General features: G+C 37.1%; 1 long non-coding RNA gene across 2 annotated transcripts; it reads right to left on the bottom strand.

Annotated features, from left to right (window-relative positions):
- Positions 1-9355: 9355 nt before the first annotated feature.
- LOC129348160 (uncharacterized) lies at positions 9356-22194 on the bottom strand. 2 transcript variants are annotated; one of them, XR_008600639.1, is made up of 3 exons: positions 17163-22194; positions 16373-16531; positions 9356-10608 (listed from the first exon to the last, which is right to left on the bottom strand). It is a non-coding gene; the product is annotated as an uncharacterized LOC129348160 (long non-coding RNA). The 2 variants fall into 2 exon arrangements; XR_008600638.1 differs by lacking the exon at positions 9356-10608 and adding an exon at positions 14931-15433.
- Positions 22195-23651: the final 1457 nt, after the last annotated feature.

The following is a 23651-nucleotide window of genomic DNA, read 5'->3' as shown; positions in this document are numbered from 1 at the left end:
AAAGTTCAATCTTGGTCTCATCAGACCAGAGAATCTTATTTCTCATAGTCTGGCAGTCCTTCATGTGTTTTTTGGCAAACTCTATGTGGGCTTTCATATGTCTTGCACTGAGGAGAGGCTTCCGTCGGGCCACTCTGCCATAAAGGCCCGACTGGTGGAGGGCTGCAGTGATAGTTGACTTTGTGGAACTTTCTCCCATCTCCCTGCTGCATCTCTGGAGCTCAGCCACGGTGATCTTTGGGTTCTTCTTTACCTCTCTCACCAAGGCTCTTCTCCCACGATTGCTCAGTTTGGCTGGACGGCCAGGTCTAGGAAGAGTTCTGGTCCTCCCAAACTTCTTCCATTTAAGGATTATGGAGGCCACTGTGCTCTTAGGAACCTTGAGTGCTGCAGAAATTCTTTTGTAACCTTGGCCAGATCTGTGCCTTGCCACAATTCTGTCTCTGAGCTCCTTGGGCAGTTCCTTCCACCTCATGATTCTCATTTGCTCTGACATGCACTGTGAGCTGTAAGGTCTTATATAGACAGGTGTGTGCCTTTCCTAATCAAGTCCAATCAGTTTAATTAAACACAGCTGGACTCCAATGAAGAAGTAGAACCATCTCAAGGAGGATCAGAAGAAATGGACCGCAGGTGAGTTAAATATGAGTGTCACAGTAAAGGGTCTGAATACTTATGACCGTGTGATATTTCAGTTTTTCTTTTTTAATAAATTTGCAAAAATTTCTACATTTCTGTTTTTTTCTGTCAAGATAGGGTGCTGAGTGTACATTAATGAGAAATAAAATGAACTTTTTTGATTTTAGCAAATGGCTGCAATGAAACAAAGAGTGAAAAATTTAAAGGGGTCTGAATATTTTCTGTACCCACTGTATATATGAAAAGGTAATCAGACAAGTTGAATTCAATTCTTAAAAAGCTGCAATATCAAAAAACACGTAAAAGCCAAAAAATACTCACAAAAATCTAATTGGACCAATTTACCATTTTAAAATATGTCTACACTTATTGGAAATAAGTAGAAAACATTTTAAAACTGCTAAATAGTGTGGAAATACTAATTAGAGGTTAATTTTCACTATTTATTTATCTTTAAACTTTTCTATTTATCTATCTAGCTACAGATCATTTAAAAAAAAAACAATAAAAGTACATGTGATTGCAGAGAAAATCTAAAATTCTATGAGCTCAGTAGTTTGTTGGTTGATTAGAATTTCATTAGAAGTTGTCATAACTCTAAAAGCTTTGTTCATTTTTCTTGTTGTGCCCAAATGTATTTTTTAGGTCAAATTTCCTGGCTAGGGTTACTTCAAAATTTGCATTTAATCAAGTTATTAGAGGTGGAAACACCATGTAGAAGATGAACTGATCAAATCATTTTAAGGTAAAACAAAAGTCCATCTTCTAAACAGTCTTGCCAGGTTTTCTCCATCTTGATGACAGCACATGTTTTAGTCCTGCTCTTTAGGTTTGTGGCTTTGAGGAAGTTATTCATGCCCACAAATATCATTTAGATCATTAGCATTTAGATAGCACATGAGAACTGGTAAAAATGAGAGCGAACACGGACCTATTGGCCCTGTTTTTAATGGTGATTTGTGAAAGAATGTCAGGCAGACTTACCTGCTACGTAGGTAGATTATATTTAAAAGATCAGACACGAGGACAGGTCAGTGTATGAGGATAAATCAGGGAAGTTTGAGGGCGTCTGCATTTCTGTGTTTCCAGTAATAGACTCAGACACCGGAAATATGGAGAATAAACTCGTTCATTCCAGTAAGAGCTCCTTAAAGTCCAGTTAAATGTCCAGAGTTGGGATTTAGGCTTGAAAGAAATTTGAAATATCATGTTCAGGAGGATTCCCAGTGTGGCAGCCAAGGAAACAATGATTAACACATCTAACCAGCCTCCTGGAGCTTCTGTCCAACATACTGTCAACCAACCAAACCATCCAAACCACCCAAATAATCCAAATAATCCAAACTCAGGGAGGAATCATCTGCCCAGACTCCACCGAGCAGACAACACAGTGTTGGAGAGTGGACATGTTTGACGTTGTCCTCTGGGTGATCAAACGAAGGAGTGACTAGAGCCGGAAAATCCTCCACTTGTAGCAATATTTCATCTGGATGTGAAGCAAATGGGAAGTGATTTGGTGTCCAACAGGCCTAAATACTCCTTTCTTCTTCTCGTTTCCACACTGCAGCTGTTGTTTTGTGAGTCTGACACCATCTTTGTTTGCATGCATCCACTCAACTTCCTGGTTTGATGTTCACACAGGAAGTAGGAGCAGGATCAGCTTCCTGGTTCTGCAAGAGGTGTGGCCTTAAAGGAGCGCCTGAGAAAAACTACAGCTTGACTCCATGTTGTTTTCACCACAGTGGGTTCAGAGTTATTTGTTCTCTGGGGCCCAAAAAATGAAGTTGTGGAAAATATTTTGAGAATGTCGATGTTTTCACAGAGACCTGAAAACAACATCTCACCTGGGAATACGTTTTAAGGGTTTAATATCTCCAGAAATGTAACTTCTACAGCCATGAAATTTGGTGAGAACACAGATAGAACTGCTTCCAGCAGATAGGAATCATGAAATGACTCCAACAGAGGACACAGTTTTAATTATTGGCCTGTGAAAATGGTAAAAAAAAAAAAAAGAAAAACCTTTAAACAAGGGTGGTAAATGGGACACTTTACACATTTAAGACACTTAACACAGACACTTTTAGAAATTTACATTTTGTACTTTGCATTTTGTACATTGTATTCTTGTTATTTCTATTTCACTACTAACCTTTGTGTAACTGTGTATATTCCACTGACCTTTGTTTATTGTTTATTGTACTCTGCCAAAATAATTTCCTCCAGAATGAATAAAGTAGATTTTATCTTATCTTATCTTGTTGTGGCTCCAGAAGGTTCTTGAAAGTTTATACACTACATTCAATTGTCCTTATTTTTGGAAGAAAAGCATTTTTTTTTCAATGAAGATACCATTAAATGAATCACAAATACAGTCTAGACAGTTGTTAATGTGGTAAATGACTATTCTAGCTGGAAACAGCTGATTTTTAATGGAATATCTCCATAGAGGTACAGAGGAACATTTCCAGCAACCATCACTCCTGTGTTCTAATGCTACATTGTGTTAGCTAATGGTGCTGAAAGGCTAATTGATGATTAGAAAACCCTTGTACAGTTATGTTAGCACATGAATAAAAGTGTGAGTATGGATGTTCCCATATTTCCTACTAAAAATACAGCCTTTGGTTGACTTTTTTTTTTTTTTTAACTTTTGAGGCCTCTAACATCAGTCGAATGAGCTGAATGTGAAAGTACAGTAAGACATGGTTCCAGTGTTTTGATACTTGGCCAAAATGTTGATGTGACGTATTTGTAGGAGACAATAATTATTAAAAATGATTGTAAATATTAATGGAGCTAAAATAAAACCCCTGTTATCTTTAGAAACAACCGAGCAGAGTTGCAGTTTGTCTTTAATATCAACCCTCGGCAATATTCTCAACGCAGCAGTTGATAAAACTCTCATTAAACATTCTGTCTCTGAGCTGCTGTCTGATCACAGCGATCTTTGGGCTAAAAGAGGGGGGAAAAAAGGCTCATTCAGAGAATCTTTTACAACACTTTTGGTTATTACCTCCCTCTCAGCCTTTCAGGAAGCTCATCTCGACACATTTTTGTCCGTTCCCTGCAGGGAGCTTTAATAATCACCTCCAGCAACACTGGGACCATTGTCACAGCGAAAGGCTGCAGCCACTAATGTCTCAGAGGAACCACTATTGACGTCTGGGTGTTGCTGCAGGGATCTATTGGAGCGACACGACGGCAGCTTGTGATAAAACGCTGCTCTGTCATCCTGCAGTTAGGGGTCAAGAGCGTCACCTCTGACATTTAATAGCAGGAGGAGGAACCAGCGGATCAGTCATGCAGCTTATCAATAAACACAAGGGTCCAAACGGAGGCTCAGGTGGGAAGATGTGATGACCTGCAGCAAGCCAGTGCTTTAAAAGAGCTTCATTAGGGAGCTCAAAACACACACAAATGTTATTAGTAAAGTCTGCAGCGGTGGAGACATATTTTGTGGGCATGAATAACTTGGTCAAAGCCACAAACCAAAGCAGCAGGACTAAAACATGTGCTGTCATCAAGATAGGGAAAACCTGGAAAGACTGTTTAGAAGATGGACTTTGGTTATTGTTCTTTTGTTTTACCTTAAAATGATTTGATCAGTACATATAAATGATGCTTCATATAATATTATGTTACTTCAGGCACCGTTTCCAGAGCAAATTTTCCACTGAAATTTCTATTTGTGAGTTTTAAATTCCGCAACAGACCAGTTTGCAGTTTGATTATTCTGTGATTGAATTCTGTTGAAGTTAATTTATTTTTATAAGATGGTTGCTTTCCATTATGTTACAGTAGCTCCTGGCACTCCAACTACTGGAATAGTAGCTTTTCTTTTCTTTTTTTAAAAGTCTATTTTGTTTCATGTCACTCTTTGTTTCAGGGCCAAACTAGATGCTAGTCAGGTATTTTGCAAATATTCTACATAAAAAGTAAAGGAAGAAAAACCTGGACTGCAAATGAGGCATTTGAGGCAGCTAAGAATTTTCTGTGGCAGATTAAAAAAAACCCTGCTGCATGGATTTTTTTTTTATTTTTTACATACACAAAAAGCAGCAATATAACATGAAAGAAAAAAGGAAAAACAACAAAAAAGCGCAATATGGGTTCTTTAAAAAGTGATTATGTGATAAATTTGGAATTTCCAAAGTACAACTAACACAAAAACAGAAAAATAAAGGACAACAGTGTAGCTCAAAAGGATGTCTATTAGCTAAATTACACTTTAGTACAATCAATAAATGAACAAATAGGAAGCTTAGGACACATTTTACACTTCTACACGTTTTGTGTCTCGTTTTTGTCATTTTGTGTCTCATTTTTGTAAGATTTTGTCTTGTTTTTGTTTTTCTTTTGTCTTTTCTTGTCAGGTTTTTGTCATTTTGATCATAAAGTAAAATACTTTATTGCTCAGTTTCAGACACCTGTGACTAAATGTTTTGTGTCTTTGTAGACACTGTGATCTGTAAGTTGTCGTGTGTAAATGATAAACTGAGACATAATGTTGTTGAAACTGAATTCATTTTTCTTAAGAAATTTCAGGTTGTTCATAATGTTTTGTAAAAGATCATTCCTTAAATGTCAACATTTTTGCACTACGATTTAGGTGCTGAACAAACTGCACTTTAAACACAAGCACTGACTGTATTCATTAGTTTAATTCCTCTGACACTGTAGGTTCTTGGTTTCATTCAAGCTAACTTGTTTTTTAATGTGTTTTATGTGAAGGAAAACAAACAGAAAGGACATCAAATCACTTAATGTCTAGCGATGCTGACATTTCTGCTGTCCTGTAATCAGATTTAAGAAAATAAAAGCCTAAAGCGAGTCTGAGATCACTTCTATTTCCTGTATGTTTGCTCATGGATGACTGTGCATGATGTCACTGACTGTAGATCATCCAATATGGCTCCTGCTGGGAACCAGAACTCCCACTGAGACTGTTCCTGGTCTGTAATGTAACACCAGGTGATGTCATTGGAACAGCAAAGGGAGCAGAGACACAGAAATGGCAGCTTGGAATAGAAGCACATAATACGAACAGATAAATTCACACAGGATACACTCTAAAAAATAACTCAACATTTATTTAAATGCATGGCTGCAAGATAGAAATTCGAATTTAGTGATTTAGACAGACATTTTAGGCTGCAAACATTATTTAGGTGGGTTGGTTTGGCTTAATAGTGTTGCTTCAACCTAATTTTGGCTCACAAATCAACATTTTTAGAATATTTCCTGTTCAATAATCATTCATTTTTGTATTTTGTAATTTGTATTAAAAAATTGCCCATTGATCCACTTGCAATGCATTTTAACTTGCATGTAAATTTGAGGCTGTTTGAACAACAATATCTCAGGAACTATTATATATAAAAGGCTGAAATTTTCACTGTTCTTTCTTATCATGCCATTGATCCATAATCTATAATACTGGACAAGTAGATCAAACAATATTTGATTTTTGCTGACTTGAAATATGAAAAAAGTCCCATCTTTGAGCTCATATTAACAAACTGACTAGTGATATTTTCTAAACTAGACGTAGCTGCATGTCACAATACAAAACATACAGAAAATATTTAACATGACAAACATGACACTGGAGCAACTTAATGTTTAAAATTAGCTGACTTGAAAAATAAGATAAAAATAAAATTTATTGATTTACATCTTGATTTGATGTGCTATGTTGACATAATATTAGTAACTGTATGGACTTAATATTTTAATTTAAACTCATATCTGTAGTTGTTGTTTTCAATTCCTCTAACTCAGTGTAGTTTGTTGTTTGAACGTAATTTCACTAGAAGTCGTCACAACTTAAATAAGTTGATGCAAACTATTGCAATAATATTTTATTAGAGTAATTAAGAAATGGGCTTTATTGAAGGTGAATTATTTGGAGTAATTAATTGTTTCAACTGCCAAAATGTATGACATAGTAGGGAACAAACATTTTAGAAATATAATAAAGGTCATTCTGTGATGGTCAAATGAATAACAAGAACAGCACTCAGAGAGCAGTACTCCACCAAGGCTGCTCAGTCGTATCATTTCTGACGGCTGAAATCTTGAAAAAATTCGTGGCAGAAATCACAGCACCATAGAATGTGGCCATTCAATATAGATGTACCCACAAACAAAATGACATTGTGCTGAGCACAGGTGTGTGTTATGCACGTGTACGTTCTGTACGGATACCGAATCACGTGACCTAAATATGTAGCAGGCGGCGGGAATTGATGGAACTCAGAATCACCCCCACAGTTTAATCAGTTGTTCCTTGTATCATGTCCGACGGATAAGTCCCGATAAGTCCACAGTGGTCGATTTGTAGTAGGATCACAATCATGTGATCGTCAGCAGGCAGCTGACGTAGTGTTCACTTTAGGGCTGCAACTATTGATGAATCAATGAATGGTCTAAGCACGTTACGGCATCAAAAGCGGAAGTGAGCGCGCTATGCAACAGAAATAATGGTCCTGGCGGAGTGCTGAACACGGACGGACAGCGTGGATGTCCGTCTGTGTTCTGATCGGACGGTTGTTTCTGTTGCATAGCATGCCCACTTCCGCTTTTGATGCTGTAACCTGCTTAGACGATTCATCGATTCATCAACAGTTGCAGCCCTAGTTCACTTGTAGTCATAGTTAGAGTGACGCCATGCCGCTATCTCACAATGATACAAAAATCACTTGGTCCTTGTGTCATTTCTGATCTTCCCTAAAAATTTCATCCCAAGTCCGTTTTTCAGTGATATTGCTGGCAGACAGACAGACAGACAGACAAACATGCCGATTGTCACATAACTCCACCGTTCCTTGGCGAATGAGACAAATCTATATATGCAATCAAATGAATTATTCTCATCGAAGAAACCAAAACTTTATTGGAATTTACGTTTTCACTACAAATCAACCGCAGTCTATTTGTCTATTGAACAAAACAAACCAGAAAAAACGAAACACTTTTATTGAAAAGCTGTTCTAGCATGATTTTGAAAAAAACGCTTAAAGCAACAAAAACCAAATAAAACCTGAAAACTATTTGTTTCATGAGGCTCCTCGGGGAAATACTCGCTGGCGGTTAGAACAGAGCGAGCTTTCGGATCTCTGAGAAAATAGGGCATGAAATCTCAATTAGACGTGTCAAGATCCTGGGAAATTTCAATGTTTTTTGTTGGTTTTTTTTATACACACTTGGGTCTAAGGAGCGTTTGACCACCGGAGGCCTCATTCTGGTCTGAAATAGCCTCGTCTGAAGCGTCTGATTGCAGAGCGGGACAGACAGCGATGGTCCATCTGCTCTGGTGGAGGGAGGTGAGCAGGTGCAGCCGGGAAGATCGATTTGGTTGTCCGCAGATAAAATAAGAAATCAAGGAGGGTTTTATGTGGCAGCGCTGCCTGGCAAGCCTTCACAGCAGTCCGGGAGATTAGAAAAGCGAATTTCCCGGAGAAAACAAACAAAGGGCATCATTAAATGACGACTCCAGATTGCTCACACTTCGTCTTTTAAGTGCAATTTGATCTTCGGCTCCCTTTAAAATCTAAAGAGGGAGTTCGCGAAGCTCTCATCTGATTGAAAGCCAATTGTCTGAGCCTTCACAAGCCTTTAACACGAGACATACGCTGACTTTTGAGAAAATAAGCTCTTTGATTAGCGGCAGTTTCTTCTCTTGGCCTCCAGTGTTGAGTTTTCTATAGTGCTTTCTCATTAAACTGCAACGCTTTAGCACATCGTGGCTTTAATTGATGACACTGACTTCAAGAGCATCAGCAGTGAAAACAGCAGGTCAAACTGTAACCAGAGCAAACTTAGTCATGAGCAATGTTCCCTCTAATTTTTCCTGAGTGTGAGCAAACACACAAACTCCCTGAGCGTCCCTTGGACCACTGTGAGCAACATCAGACGTGTGCACTGTGGTCACACCAGCATCACATCCATTCAAGTTACATGGTTCATTAAAAGAATCAAATTACAGCATTTACATTTCTGTTAAAACACTTTGTCAACAGGAGCCAGTTGAAGGCTGCAGTGATTTTAGTGACACTACAATGTATAAGAGTGAAGTTATTGAATATTTGTCTCTCTTTACTGTTGCAGCGGTTTTGCAAATTGCAGACGGACCCTGTTCACTCCATAGACACCAATGTTATTCCTGTAGCTTGAAAGACAGCTACTTTTGATAAAACTGGGCTTGTAGCACATTGTCTGCCTTGCAACAATGGGAAAGAGGCACCGTTTATGTTTTGACAACCTATATCTAATGAGTTATTGATGCTGGAAGTCCGAATCTGTGAATATCTTTCCAACTTTACTGAACTTGGGGCCACTACCACCTAAGGAGTGATATATTTAATTTTGAAAAAAGCATTTAGCCATACTTAAAGCTTTAAGTGCTTTATTAACACGGAACTAAAAATTTTGTATTGTTTTATGATCACAGGTTCTTTCTGAAAAGAGGTGGCATCATTTTAAACAGTGAAATCAAACTAACAAAATGTAATGACCAACCAGTGAGCAATACTGGATTCTGCAAAAACATAAACAACTTTTTTAAAAATCTAAATCTTATCTTAACACAGTTAATGTATTAACTTATTTTTGTGTGTATGCATGTATTTATTGATTTATTTAGTACTGTTAACATAGAGTTCTGAGTGAATTTTTCTTAAGATAGGCAAAGGCCATTTATTGATTACATATAGGCTGTTAAATGTTTATTAAAAACTAAAAAGCATTTTAAAAAAAACAACTTAGGCATTTATTGAGTCACTAAAATACTGTAGAGTACAGACCACATCAGCATGATTATAAGCATCCTCTGGTAAATGAACAACCAGATACTGATGTCTCTCACCATATGGACTTCAGGAGATGACTGGGGGATGATAAACTGTGACCTACTGGTTGGGTTCTCTCTGTTCTCATGTTTCTTACATGTTTGTCCCCTGACAGCCGGGTCCTAATGTTTTTTGAGCAACACACCATACTATGACGTTTTTACAATGATGGTTCTACTATGGAACCAGTTTGACATGTTCAGGTGTTCTTTGTGTGAAAACTCAGAGATTTCAGGTATCAGAAGGTGGTTTTCAACTTTCTTTGTTAACTTTCTGCTTCAACTTTAAATTAAATTTCCTTCACTAACCCAGCCCTCTGGACTTCCAGGAAGCTGTGTTCCTATTGGCTGTCCAGGTGGCTGCTTGGTGTTATCAGGAACACCTGAGCAGCTCAGTGTCTTCCTGCTTTATTTAGCTGCAGACAAACATTTCCTCTGCTTCTCTTCACCACTGAACCGGGTTTGGCGCCGTTGCTGTAGTTTGTTCTTTAGGTGTTGGCTTGCAGCTTCCAGCAGTAAAATCATCTTTAATGTGTTTCTTGGTGTGTTTTAGGGCTTTGTACTGGATAGTTGTCTTGGTAAATGTGGTTCTTTAGCCACAGTTAGCACATGGTGCTAATGTGTGCAGTGATTAGTGGATTTGGTGCAGCTGAGTTGTGTCTTTATCTTGGCTGTAGTGAGTCTTCAGAGGTTTCTGGTCAGACACATTCTGTATTCTTGCTTGAGAACCAGCGTTGGTTGTCCAGAAGGTAAGAGTTCCTGTCCTGATTCTCTGTTCTCAGAGGTTCTCTGGTAGGCTGCAGGAGACTTTAGCGTTTGGGTTGTGCTAGTTTGGTTTTTGTATGGTTTCATTTGGACGACTATCTTGAGGCCCCTCCATGTGGTTTAGTGAGGTTTTCTGCAACAGTTCTACAAAGCAACCTGCAGCAGAAGAGACTTTGAGAGTTTTTAGGAAGTTCTGGAGACCAGACTTTAGAGCAGCAGAAACATTTGTCAGCAGTTTGAGCAGGAGAAGGTGAGCTTCAGAGTAGAAATGACACGGAAACCTTCTTGACCCGTGTGGTGAGGTCCTGTACCAAGAGTTTGAGCAGGTTGTGAAGAGTCTGTAGTTCTTTGGTCTGAAAGCACAAGAAGAGTCGACTCATTAAAGGAGAAAACAGGAGATATTGTTGGTTCTTCTGTCGCTCTGCAGTTTCCTTAGACTGAATATCAAGTTTATATTTTAAATGATTTCCCATGTGAGCCCAAGAAGACTTCAATAAACTCCCTCCATCCCCTGGACACAACATATTTTATTACCATGTTAAATCTTTTTTTTTTAAATGTTTTTGAGCCTTAATCATAGTTTTAGCATAGTTTTTTGTCTTTGCTTGTTTAGTGTTGTCATCTGTGTAAAAGGTGCTAAACAAATAAAGTTGAATTGATAAACTGAATAACTGACTAACTCATGATTGTGACAACAGAAGTATTTTCGTTGTGATTTAAGGGTTTATTTCATTTTTAAGGTTGGGGTTAAAATCTTGACAGAAAAAGAAGATTAAAGAAATAAACTACATAACAAAAAGCAATTAAATCAAAGGAAAAAAAATTAATACAATAAAACATTTAAAAAGTTTTATTATAAAGAAGATTTAAGAAATTTAAGATGTAATTTTCTAATTAAACATTATATAAACATTATATAATTTAATTGTATTTAATGTTTATCTCTATTAAACAGACATAATATTGAATGAGATAATTCAACAAGATACATGTCATTATGAAATTAAACAATTTTTAAAATACAAATATTAAAAATTACAGATAAAATATTTTCCATGATTAAACATTTAAAAAATACAATTAAACAAAAAGAATATTAAACATTTAAAAAAATGCAAAACATTTAATTAGATTATTAAACCTTTAAATAGACAAAACATTTAATTAAAAAATTAAATGTTTAATTAGAGAATTACATCTTAAAGACAATAAAACTTCAAATAGGAATTAAACAGAAAATACAATGAAGCATTTAAAAAGAAAATTAAACATTAAAAGGTGGTAAAACATTTAAAAAGAAAAACCTTAAACATTTAATCGAAACATTAAATATTGGGAAAGGAAAAAAAACTCAAACAAGCCGATAAAACATTTGAAAAAACAATTAAACATTAAAAAGACAAAACATTTGGAAATCAAATCAGACATTAGAAAAGAATAAAAGGTGAGAAAAGAGCAAAACTAAACATTTAAGAAGAATCAAACTAAAGACAAAACATTTGAAAAGACACCAGTTAGACTTTAGAAGATCAAATTAAACAGAAGAGACAACAAAAGGATCAAAAAGAGCAAAAACAGATAAAGTGTTTTCTAGTCTGAAATGAAAACATCAAGTTGTTTCTTCAAACATTTCCTCTTTCTATGTTCTTGGTTTGATTGTGGACAGATTTACTAAGAACTCATTTCAGAAAACTGCTTTCCAGATAAAGTCTACTAGTAGTTGAAGGCATTTATCAAACTAATGTTACCTTCTGATCTCCACAAACTTTACTGTTCAGTGAAGAGAATCAAAGTTTGTTGAGGATTTCTAAAAAACCCACAGGTGAAGGTCTGAGAAGAACTCAGATGGATGGTCTAAATGTGAAATCAAGACTCATGGTCACAAGTTTTAAGGCTTCTGTTAACCAGAAAGTTCAAACTAACAGAGAAGTACTGAGAAACTTTTAAGATTTCAGTCCTCAGACTGTCTGAAGGTTCAAACTAACAGAGAACTACTCAGGAACTTAGAGGATTTCAGTCCTTGGACTGTCTGAAGGTTCAAACTAACAGAGAACTACTGTGGGACTTAGAAAATTTCAGTCCTCAGACTGTCTGAAGGTTCAAACTAACAGAGAACTACTGTGGGACTTAGAAAATTTCAGCCCTCAGACTGTGTGAAAGCTCAGGTCCTGAGGACTTGGGAGGTGTGGAGGCTCTGGAAAGTCTTGGAACTGAGGGTTCAACCCTCCAGAACAAAGGCTGAAGTCCAGCCTCCTGAGAAAATCGGTCGAGTCGAGACTCGAGTTAAAAAAAAAAACGAAAAACGACAAAAAATAGATGATAAATGCGCAAAAAAAAGAAGAATTAGTATCTGAGCGAATAGCTCAGGAGGATAAGAAGAGGACTACCAAGTGGAAGGTCGCAGGTTCAAGACCCACCACCGGCTCTTTTCTTTGTTTGTCTTTGTCAGAATTTTGATAAAACTTAAGAAGTGTCTGGTCTTGAACCAGCGACCTGCAGCTCCATAGGCAAATCCTTAACTCACTGAGCTACAGATCAGATACAAAGAAATAAATTCGTCGTCCCTTTGACATCGTAGTTCCTGAAGTGACCACATGGGCAGAGCCAAGGCGGAGTCTGGGTGGAGTCAGGGCGGAGAGTAGGCGGGGAGGTGGGTGGCGGCCTCCCCCCTCTACTCCCCCACCTCCCACCACCACCCACCACACCTTCCCCCGCCCGACGAGTTTTTCAAGTCTCCACGAGTTCTTCGAGTCTCGACAGGTTTTCCCGAGTTTCTGGAGTTTCCACCAGGTCGGAGGCAGAACAAGTTGTCATGAAGAGGTGTTGAAGTCGGCCAGGATGGACTGACTTTTTACAGCGACTAGAAGGAAGACCACTAGAAGAGCAGGTCTTTAACCACCATCCATAAAATCCATGGAGTCGCTCCAGAGAAATGAAGGGAGGTCAACTTTTATCAACCTCCATCCAGATGTTCAACTTGATATCTTTACTTTGACATTTTTAGCACCACAAACCTTTAGTATCACACTTTATTATCATTTATTAGGACTTTAATGGAATCCACCAGCAGATTTACTTTTTGTTGACAAACTTTATTCTTGTCATCGTGGGACTGCAGTATTTAAAACTGTTCCTTCTATTTGACCTCATGTTTATTAGTTTTAGTGGAGAAAGTTATTTTAGTTGTCGATTAGTCTCTTAAAAACCAAGTAATAAATTGGATTAGTCAAGAGGTTTAAATTTCTTACTTTGTCATATTTTAAATATGACAAAAAATATAAAAATAAAGTGTCTTGAGACAATTTGACCTGTAACTGGCGTTATATAAATAAAATTGAATTAAAATTGTATGTATCTTGTAATGTTGGAGTAATTCAGCCATATATGTTGGAAAACACATTTTCTTTGTCCATTAATCTGTTGATTGTTTTCTCCAGTAATTCATTTCTTGTTTTGGTTCATAAAATGTCAAACCCAAATATATTCAGTTTACTGTCATAAAAACCAAAAAGATTTACATTCATGATGCAGGAATCAGGCAGTTTTTCACTTTTTATCTTAGTTTAGTCAGAAAGATAGTTGATAATGTGTGAATTGTTGCAGCTTGTGAGCCGTAGAAGGTTTTAATCTTTGGGGCCGAGTGTCAGAAAACATTTAGAAACCAACATCAACAAAACACTCAACAAAGATTTGAACATCATTAAAGGGAAATCCAACTTTTGCATGACAATGTCTAATTAAAGGACATTTATTTCCAACGTAAATGTGTGATATTCATCCTCTGGAGCTTTCTCTTCACATCGTCTTCCACCTGGACTGGTTTGGTCGGGAGCATGTGCAACAAACATTTGAAAAACTGCACTTTAACATCAATGAATGACACTGAAGTTTAATCTCTACATAAATGAGACTGAGTCTGGATGTGCTGCTCTGTCATTAACTCCTAAGTTTAGGGAAAGTTCAAACAAAAGAGGACAGTTCAGATAAGACTTGAGAATGAGCTTATTTTGAACAAACATCTCAGACTTTCTGAGCTTCAGCACCTCTAGCAAGATATTTTAACAACAAGCAACTCAAGAGATCCAGAAGTTGGAGAGAGTTAGCTTTAGCTGAGCCAAAGAACATGTGGGACGCTAACCTAGCAAACATTTCAGACTTTTCTCTGTGAATTCTGAGAAATAATTTCCTATTTAATGACAGAGCTACACATCTTAACTCAGTCTCATTAAAACAGACTCTAATTCAGTGTCATCCATCCATATTAAAGTGCAGTTACCCAAAATGTTTGTTGCATGAGCTCCAACAAAACCTGTCCAGGTAGAAGGCCACTTTGACAAACAGGAAGTGGAAGATTCCAAGCAGATTTATAGAAGGGGGAACCGGACTGTACTAAGTGTGGTCGAGTATAGAGGGGTGTTTTGTGGGTTTTTAAGGCTGATAATGATTATTAGTGAGACATTTGGAGTAGATATTCATTTGCAGTAAATGAAAGTATTTAAAATCTTGGAGTTAAACTTTGAAGAACACAAACTCTAACAGAAAACTTTGTTGATACGTTTTTGTTTTGTTTACAGATGTTAAGTTAAAGGAGTTTTATTCGTGACGTATAACCAATCAAATCACTCCAGAAGACAGAGCGACCACAGGTAGATAAAGGTTCAGAGCCAAAGTAGCACCATTTTTAAATGTATTTATTACCGTAAATCAGTAAAAAATAAAATACTGATAATCAGTAAATCAGTCAGGCCACAATTACTACAATTCTACAATGTATGTCTCTTTCCTTTGACTTGTTATTTGTACAATATACGATGTATATGATGGCGTTTTTTCATACCAAAGGCTATACTATGATGTTTTCTAAGAGACATACGATGCTACTCTGGTTGTTCTGGCTCTGGACCACTGCACTCCTCCTCTGTTGTTTTCTGGATTGTACTCAGCTGCATGTCTTCGTCCACCTGGCCTCCGTTGACTCGTCCCGCCTGCCGTCTCTGGAGCTGAAGCTGGATTGGAACAGACCAAAGTACAGTCCAATCACGATGCCAGCTGCCTCTCAAAAGGCTCCTTCATCTGGCAGGTGGCAGCACTTCTTCTGAGGGGAAGCTGAGCTGGCCCGGCAGAACTTTGGAGATGTGTTCCAGTGGTTGGTGGATGTGTGGGGAGATAGAGAGGGACCTTTGAATTGTTCAGAAAGGAAAACAGGGAACCCATTGGTAGTTTTAGTTTAGGGTGCTACTGTGGTGTGTTTTTGGGCTTTAAGAGGTGAACAGGAAGAGGTTTTTTTTGTATTGATTATCTTTTACTTTGTTCCTGGTTGGAATGTCCATCAATGTCAACATGAAGTTCACTCTTAGTTCTGTTTATTTATTTTTGTTTTACTAACAACCATTTGTTTTTAACCCCCTCACATGTTGTGTTGTTGTAAACTTCCTCTTTCAAATAAATTCTTGTCTAACCCTCTGGAAACCAGCGTTTGGACTGTTTTTGTGTTGCTCCTCACCTACTGACAGCTGTGGACTAAAGGCTATATTGTGACGTTTTTAGAGCGACATGCTATACTATGATGTTTGTTGGGCAACACGCTATACTATAGGCTTTTTTAATTGACATATTACTGTGACGTTTTTTTTGTTGTAGTTTTTTTGGGGTTTTTTAGCAACATATAAGAATTTGAACAGTTTTAAAAGTTACTATACTTTTACTTGTGCAATGAAATTATTATTCTATGGCATTTTTTAGATGACATATTATACTCTGATGTTTTCTTGAATTACATACTATTTTGACAATATACTGCACTATGACATTTTTTGAACCACATATCATACATGACAATTTTAGGCAACATCCTATCATTTTGCGCTTTTTGAACCACATAATAATCTATGTTTTGTTTTTTTTCTTGCCAACATGCTGTACTATGAACTACAGGCCATACTATGTTATTCTTGAGTAAAGTATACTATACTTTGACATTTTCTGAACTACATCCTATACTATGGCGTTATACACAGAGTGCTTTGGTTATATGTTGATTTATAATCTACATTTTTTTCTGTTTTGTTTTTTGACGGCATTACCACAGACCTGACTGTGAACACTGTCGACACCCACCTCAGGGAGACGCTGCCTAAGATCTCAAGGCTGCTTGGTCGTGGTCTTTCTGGCACGTACTCTTCCAAGATGAGCCGGGAAGTTTAACACTGATGGAATGACACCAGGTCTAAGCCGACAAACTTCCAATTCCTCCTCAACCCATAGTCTCTGGGAAACCTACATGGAGTAAGAAAAGTAGACAGAGAAGTAATTAAGTCTGTACACAACATATTAAAAAGAAATCATGCTAATAAATTAAGTACAAATAACCGAATTCGCCAATATACTGGAGACCAGAGCTATTTAATTTGATAAGTATAACCTTGTTTAGTAACATTTCAATTATTTGAGAGCAGTCCTAAAGAACTGCCTGTAATCCCAATCATAAAATGGGTTTGGAGGAAGAACATAGATGGTAATCTGGATATACATGAGTTAGGTTTTATAACTACTATTGGTAGTATTGGTGGTAGTAATAGCAATGTGACTACTACTAGTAGTAGTAGTGGTAGTACACACTACTGCTGCTGATACTGGCACTGCTACTACAACTTGTAATACTATTACAAATGCTGATACTACTTCCACGACTCTAACAGCTGTTTATACTACTACTGCTGCTTGTACTTTTAGTATTACTACTACTGCTTGTACAACTATACTACAGCTACTATTAATCGTCTGGTATTTGCTTGTCAAGCTGCTAGCTCGCCTTAGCGTTTTGCTAGTGGCTAACTAGTTAGCTCTCATAGACTGGAAGCTCTCAACAAGATTTCAGAATGAAAAAAGAGCCAAAAGCTATTCTTACCTATGAAAAGTCATTCCAAGTTTCCTTGTCTCAATCGTACGACGTAGTGTGTAACTGTATGCAGCACAGTTAGCCGGCATACTTGTTGTTTCCGTTTTCACGCCGTCTACATCAACGGAATGCACTGAAACTTTGCCCCCACTAGCTTAGCCTCGCTGTAGCACGCAGCTCAAAGGGGCGTGTCCTATCTACTCATTCATATCTATGACAACAACGATGGCTGCACATAAGGACGCCTGTCAATGACGTTGACTAGCTGCGTAAATACCATTATATACAGTCTATGGTAAATACGTATGTGAATCGCATCATTGGCTGCAGCAGCCAGTCACCGGTCACTCACTGACTCACATTGAAAAATAGCACAGAATGAATTGTTACGTGTTTATTTTATTTACAATTTAGGTTGGATTTTTTTTTGGTGCACAGCAGATTTTCTGTGCGCGGACACCGTGTCAGCAGTGCGCAATTGCGCACGCGCGCAGTTTAGAGGGAACAGTGGTCATGAGCTCATTTATTTCAGATTAGTGCATTTCTTTAAGCTCATTAAACAATCCTTTGCCAGTACCCTAATGAATACACAGTCCTTTAAAAGGCCATTTATTTGCAACCTGGCAAAGAAAACACGGGTCAATTTACAATCTTTTTCTTTTAAAACTCATGTTTACTTGCCACATACGATCCATTATAATAAGACGAAAAATCAATCCAGGAAAATGAGGGACACGTCGGAGCGCAGAGGGTGTTATACTTTGATTTTATTAGGGCCTAAAAGCATGAAAACCTCCATTGTACTGCAGCCATGATTAGCTGTGGTGGTTGTCAGCCAAAATCTATTTTCACCTTCGCCTGCTATTGTTGTGCTGTTGTGACCGTTGCCATGTGAAAGGCTTCGAATGCAGCCTCCAAAATGTCAGCTTTTCACAGACAAACAAAAAACTCTGTTTCTAATATCAGCCACTAATGAAAGCCAGCAATGAAAAGTAACTAAATACATTTTCAAGTACTGTGCATTCACAATTTCAAGGTATTTTACTTTCATTCCCGTTTGTACCTCAACATGACATGTCAGAGAGATTCCATTCATCTACCGCTGCTAATTACTTTTTCTGCTAATTATGATGCAGTTTGAGGGTTTTTGACAATTCAGGTTCAGGTTGGTTCCATCTCCTCAAAACGATGGTAGGAGGTCATGTTCCACTGTCCTAGAGCTTTTCGGTTCTTTAAAAAATTGTAATGATAGAAACTGTATTAGGACTCAATACCAATGCTTATAGATATCATGCATTTTTAAAAACACATTCATTCAAATGTTTGGTTTTAAAAACTCTCATCGAACAAAGAAATTAGAAAAAAATCCAGAAGCAAAACTCGTTTTTCTATAAATTGTCACAAACTAAAATATATCTGAATAGATTTTCTTCTGTCAAAAATGTGAATTTCCTAAAATAAATTACAATTTAAAGTTGCTCAAAGTAACAGATTTCTAATGGTATTTGAGATTAGACATGTAAAATCACAGGCTATCTTTGTATTTTCATTTATAATTTCATGTATTTCAAAAATACAGAAAAAAAGCTACCAATTAAAAAAACAAGAATAGGTCAAATTGTATTTTTTTAACAGTATTGAAAGTACCTTGTCACAACAACACAAATATGATATGAAAGTCCAACTATTTGCCTGAGATATCTAATTATACCTAAATATTATTACATATTATTTTAAAGCGTCTCAAGGTGTTCTTGACCTTTTCTTCCACATTATTCTTCTATGTCACATAATTGCAATTTATTATGCATTAGTCAAATCAAGAGTCAGCTGGGACTAAACATGAAGAGCCAACATTTTTCTCAAATTAAAGAAAGGATTTCATTAGCAGGCAAAGGAGCGAGGAATAAATGTTATACATTCAGGTCCAACAAACAAGTGATGGGATGATTAATTATTCAGCCATGGCAGTTTGCTGAGATAATGGCTTCTCCGCCCTTTAATGAATTTAACTAAAGAGAAACACACCGGATCCTATTTGGGTTCAGCATCTGAGGTATGATTCAGCTCCGCCGTGTCACCTAAGCGCATCACTACCGTTAATTGCTTCCACCCAAAACAATATTTGTACAAATTAGACAGTGAAGCTTTACTAGAAAGGTGAACTGAGCGAGTATCTCATTCATTATTGCAAAGGGATTTATGAGGATGTGACTGGAAACACATCCATAGAGGACAGAGAGGACTTTATGTAGCTTTGGTCTGAGGCCTTGATGAGAGGATCCTATAGACAGTGGTGGAAAAAAGTTTTCAGACATCCCCTGCATTAATCACTCTTAGGTCTGCAAGCGCAATTTCTTTTAGTACAGTCACAGCCCAAATACTAAACAAATGCTAAAACAGCCATTAAAAACTTAAAATTGATTGGTTCCATAAAAATACACGAGAAATTTTGAGTATTGGATCATTTTGGTTCCAGTGATCCACTAATGAAGGCTGTGCTTTTAATTAAAAGACACATGTTTTTGTTTCCACGCTTCATGTCTATATAAATCCAGCACATTTGAAAGTTCTTCAGAGACAAAAATGGCTAAAACAAGGAACCTAAAGCAGTAAACACGCCTCAAGCTATAGATTCTCAGCCAGGAAGGGTACATCTGGCGCCAGATAGCCAGGAAGTGCAGATGCAGTCCTTCAGCAGTTCTGCAGAAATACAGACAAACCAAGATCTGGGCGTCCAAGGGTTTCTTCAGCAAGAAATGACTGCATCCTGATCTGCATGTGCAGGGAAAACCACCAAATGACATCACAGGAGATTCAGCAGCAGTGCTGTCAAACCAAACTGGTGTCCAGTTTTCTACCATGCTGTACGCGGCTGACTTATAGATCATGGCTTAAGGTCCTACAGGGCTGCCAAGAAGCACCTGATCAATGAGAGACGGAGGTTAGCCAGCGTTGTTGGGCCCAAGCACACAAGAACTGGACAACCAGGAACTGGAAGAAGATTCTGTGGTCAGATGAGTCCAGTTTCCAGCTTTATCTTCCTCCTGCTAATGTGAGAGTACACAGAAGGCCAAGGCGAGGCATTATCTCCAGCATGTACAGTACCTACTGTCAAGCATGGTGGAGGCAGTATCATGGTTTGGGGATGCATGAGTGCTGCTGGTGTTGGTCATCACACTGATGACACACTGAACTCCGCCAAGTATTGCGCCATTCTTGAAACCCACATGCTCCCTTCTGCACAGAACTGTTCCACTGAGGTCCAAACTGGATGTTTCAACAAGATAATGCCCCTTAAACACATCCAGGATCAGTAGAACTTGGCTGCAGGAGCAAAGTATCCATCCATCTATTCCTTCTTTCATTCACAGACCGTATAGAGATTGTCAATTCAGCTCCACTTATGTTCTAATAACCCACAAGGAAAAGTGAAATTTGGCTCCAAAACCTTCCCAAAATAAAGGAAAACATGAGGGATTATTTGCAAAAACGATCAAAATTTGATGCATAAATGCGACTTTCTGTTCATTCTAGTATTTAAAACACCCTTAAGTTACATAACTGACTTTACGTCACAGAAAAAAGAAAAAAAATCTGTGAGTAAGCTGGTTTCAGTACAGTTAGCAACCTTGCATTTCCTATTTAAAAAGGACTTTCAATAGAAATTTCACTTTCTATTCAAGGATTTCATCTGGCTGTCGACAAGCTAAGACTTTTACAGAAGGTTAAATGGTGATTCAGAATCGTGAATGTGATCCCAGAGATCATCTGAAGGATGAAGTGAGTGTAGATGGATAGAATTAAATCAAGAGTCCATGAAAAAAAATCAATCTCTTCATTCCACCTGGCCGCCTCAGAATGTGATTTTCACAGAACAATAATTTCAGTGTATTTAATGACGACATACAAAGTTTTACCTTCATACTAGGAATATTTTTAGGGTTACAGATCCTTGAAGTACATGACGTTGGACAAAATGTTGCCCTTTTTTCAATTTACGTTACTTTTTTCCATCATGTCTGAGGCCCATAACTTTGTGAATACAGATGATAGAAACGTGGAATTTTCAGGGCTGAAAAACACATTTGAGTTCTGTTAAAAACTGCACCAAGATCAGTTTGTATCCACTGCATGTGTCACAGTCTAAAGGCTAAATCTAATTTTTGTTCATTTTCTATATAACTGACTCTGAGCATCAATATTATGACAGTATTGTGTTTGAACAGTAAAAATGCAGCAGTTTAATGTCTAATGTGTGTTTCTGTTTTCTGATAATTCACCAGAGAAAACTTTAACAAGTGCATTCTGGGTAAACTTTCAAGGCTCATGTCAGCATGTGGTTGGTCAGAACAAGTTATAGACAATAAAAGGATCATTTTACCTACATTTGATACCAGAATCATCTTGCAGACACGATTCACTCTGTGACAAAATCAGTATTTTCTGATATAGTCATATTTTGAATCCAGTAAATGTGTCCTCGAGCAGTGACATGCAGAAACAACTCTGGTGTTCGCATGTTTTATACAATAATTTGGAGAAATCTCATTGATCAAACCAGTTTGCAGCAGTCAGAGCTTGTTTGAGAGTCTTTTAGATTCTATTCTTCAAATCCCGAGGGGGTTGAGTGGGAACATTTTTTCCCAATTTAGGTGGTTGGTTCACAGAAATACTTGCCAGAATCTCATTAAATATGAATTTTTTAGTGAACCTTCTGCAAAAAATGAATATTCTGGTGAAAGTGCAGTAAAAGTAAATAAAAAAGTCAACTGTTTGCCAAAAGTTTTCCACAAAGTTAGCCAGAAGTTCACCGCAAGTTTTAAAAATGTGATCTTTCTACAAATTTGTGCCAAAACTGTCAAAAGTACAACTGTTTGCCAGAAACCTAAAAGTTTGATGGGAGAAAGATTGTATGCTTTTTTTTAATGCAACAACTGTTGCAATGTTTGGCAAAAAAGGTAAACTTCAATGTGCATTGTGAAAAATGTTTGTTTTAAATGTATTTTTAAAAACAATTTACGCTATTTTTTGATCATTTTCTCAGTTTTGTGTGAAAATACAAATAATAATTCGTTAAATTACAACTTTACAAGTTTACAGACAGAAAAAAATACTCAGGCCAAAACTATAAATAACATCCACAACAAAAATCACATTTTTACTTTATTTAAATCAACTAAAAACATAATTGTTTTGCAGACGCTACTATTTGAAAGACAAATTATGCATGTTATGGTAAATAATTTAAAAACTTTTCAGATTTTCCCTGTTTTGTAAAAATATCTAGTAAAATCACAGAAAAAAGTTTTAATTTACATCATTGTGTTCTTTTATATTGCATGACTGTGAAATTACACACTCCTATGGTATTTTAATCTGGCAAAAATATCCTTATTTATTTAAAAAAAAATGAAATTATGTATAGGATTGAAAAAAGTTGAAAGTACTTTGTTTTAACCATTTATTTTCAGATATTCCCTGTTTAATGAAATTACAGATTATATCTAGGAAAATTACAGAAAATAGTATTTCTTGTCCATGTTAATCCTTAAAAAAAGAAAGAAAAGAGGCCAGAAGTGTAAATAATGTCCAAATTAAAAATTGGTATTTTTGCCAAAACTTTTTTTACACTTTGCAGTCTGACTATAAAATTAGACTTTTTAACTGTATTTTAATCTGCTAAAAAGCCTTACTTTTTGCTGTTATTTATATTTTTTCACCATTTATATATATAATATAATGTAAATTAATATATATGTACATATATATGTATTGTTATTAATATTTTTTTTAACATTATAGTATTGCACTGTTTTTCACACATTTTTTCTGACACCCTTTCTGCTAGATTGTCACAGATTTTGTACACATTTATTGTTTTAGTGTGCCACTCGAGGAAAACTCAAGGAATCAACAGTTCTGATGCTGACTAATGGTGTCAGTTGATCTGGGATGGACGTCATTATGCAACATTTCATGTAATCTGTTACATTCATGTGTTGAGATATTTCAGTGCAGAACAAAGTGACGGACCTGCAGACCGACACTTTCTTCTGTGAGCCGCACTGCCTGGAGTCTGTCTGCATTTACTGTTGAAAACTAAAGTTTCGGGGATTTTTCATGTTTGTGAAGAGCTCTGAGAGATATTTAGGTTGTCTGTCAGAATGTGGAGGAAGGAGAAGACAAAAATCTATTTCGATTACAGTCTCAAAATGGAACATCCAGAGGAGAGGGAGGATAATCTCGGCCACCTTTTTCCTTTGGCTGCTGATCATACGGGCCTGCGTTGTGATTACAGCGAGCTCAATTAACGTCGGCCCGGGGGACACTTCAATCTCAGAGACAAACATTCCCCCAACGTGGCTTACGTGACCTGCAGCCAATGGTCCGTCTTAGCTGCATTGATTGGGTTCAACAGGTTTGGGATGGAGGTTTCTGCAGATGTTCACCTGAAACTTACAGGTAGCCTGCAAAGAAACAAGAAGACATTTGGGT

The sequence above is a fragment of the Amphiprion ocellaris genome, chromosome 23, assembly GCF_022539595.1.
Source record: "Amphiprion ocellaris isolate individual 3 ecotype Okinawa chromosome 23, ASM2253959v1, whole genome shotgun sequence".
In the NCBI taxonomy this organism is placed as follows: domain Eukaryota; kingdom Metazoa; phylum Chordata; class Actinopteri; family Pomacentridae; genus Amphiprion; species Amphiprion ocellaris.
Note: the sequence above shows the minus strand (reverse complement) of the source record. Positions and strands in the feature narration are given on the sequence as shown.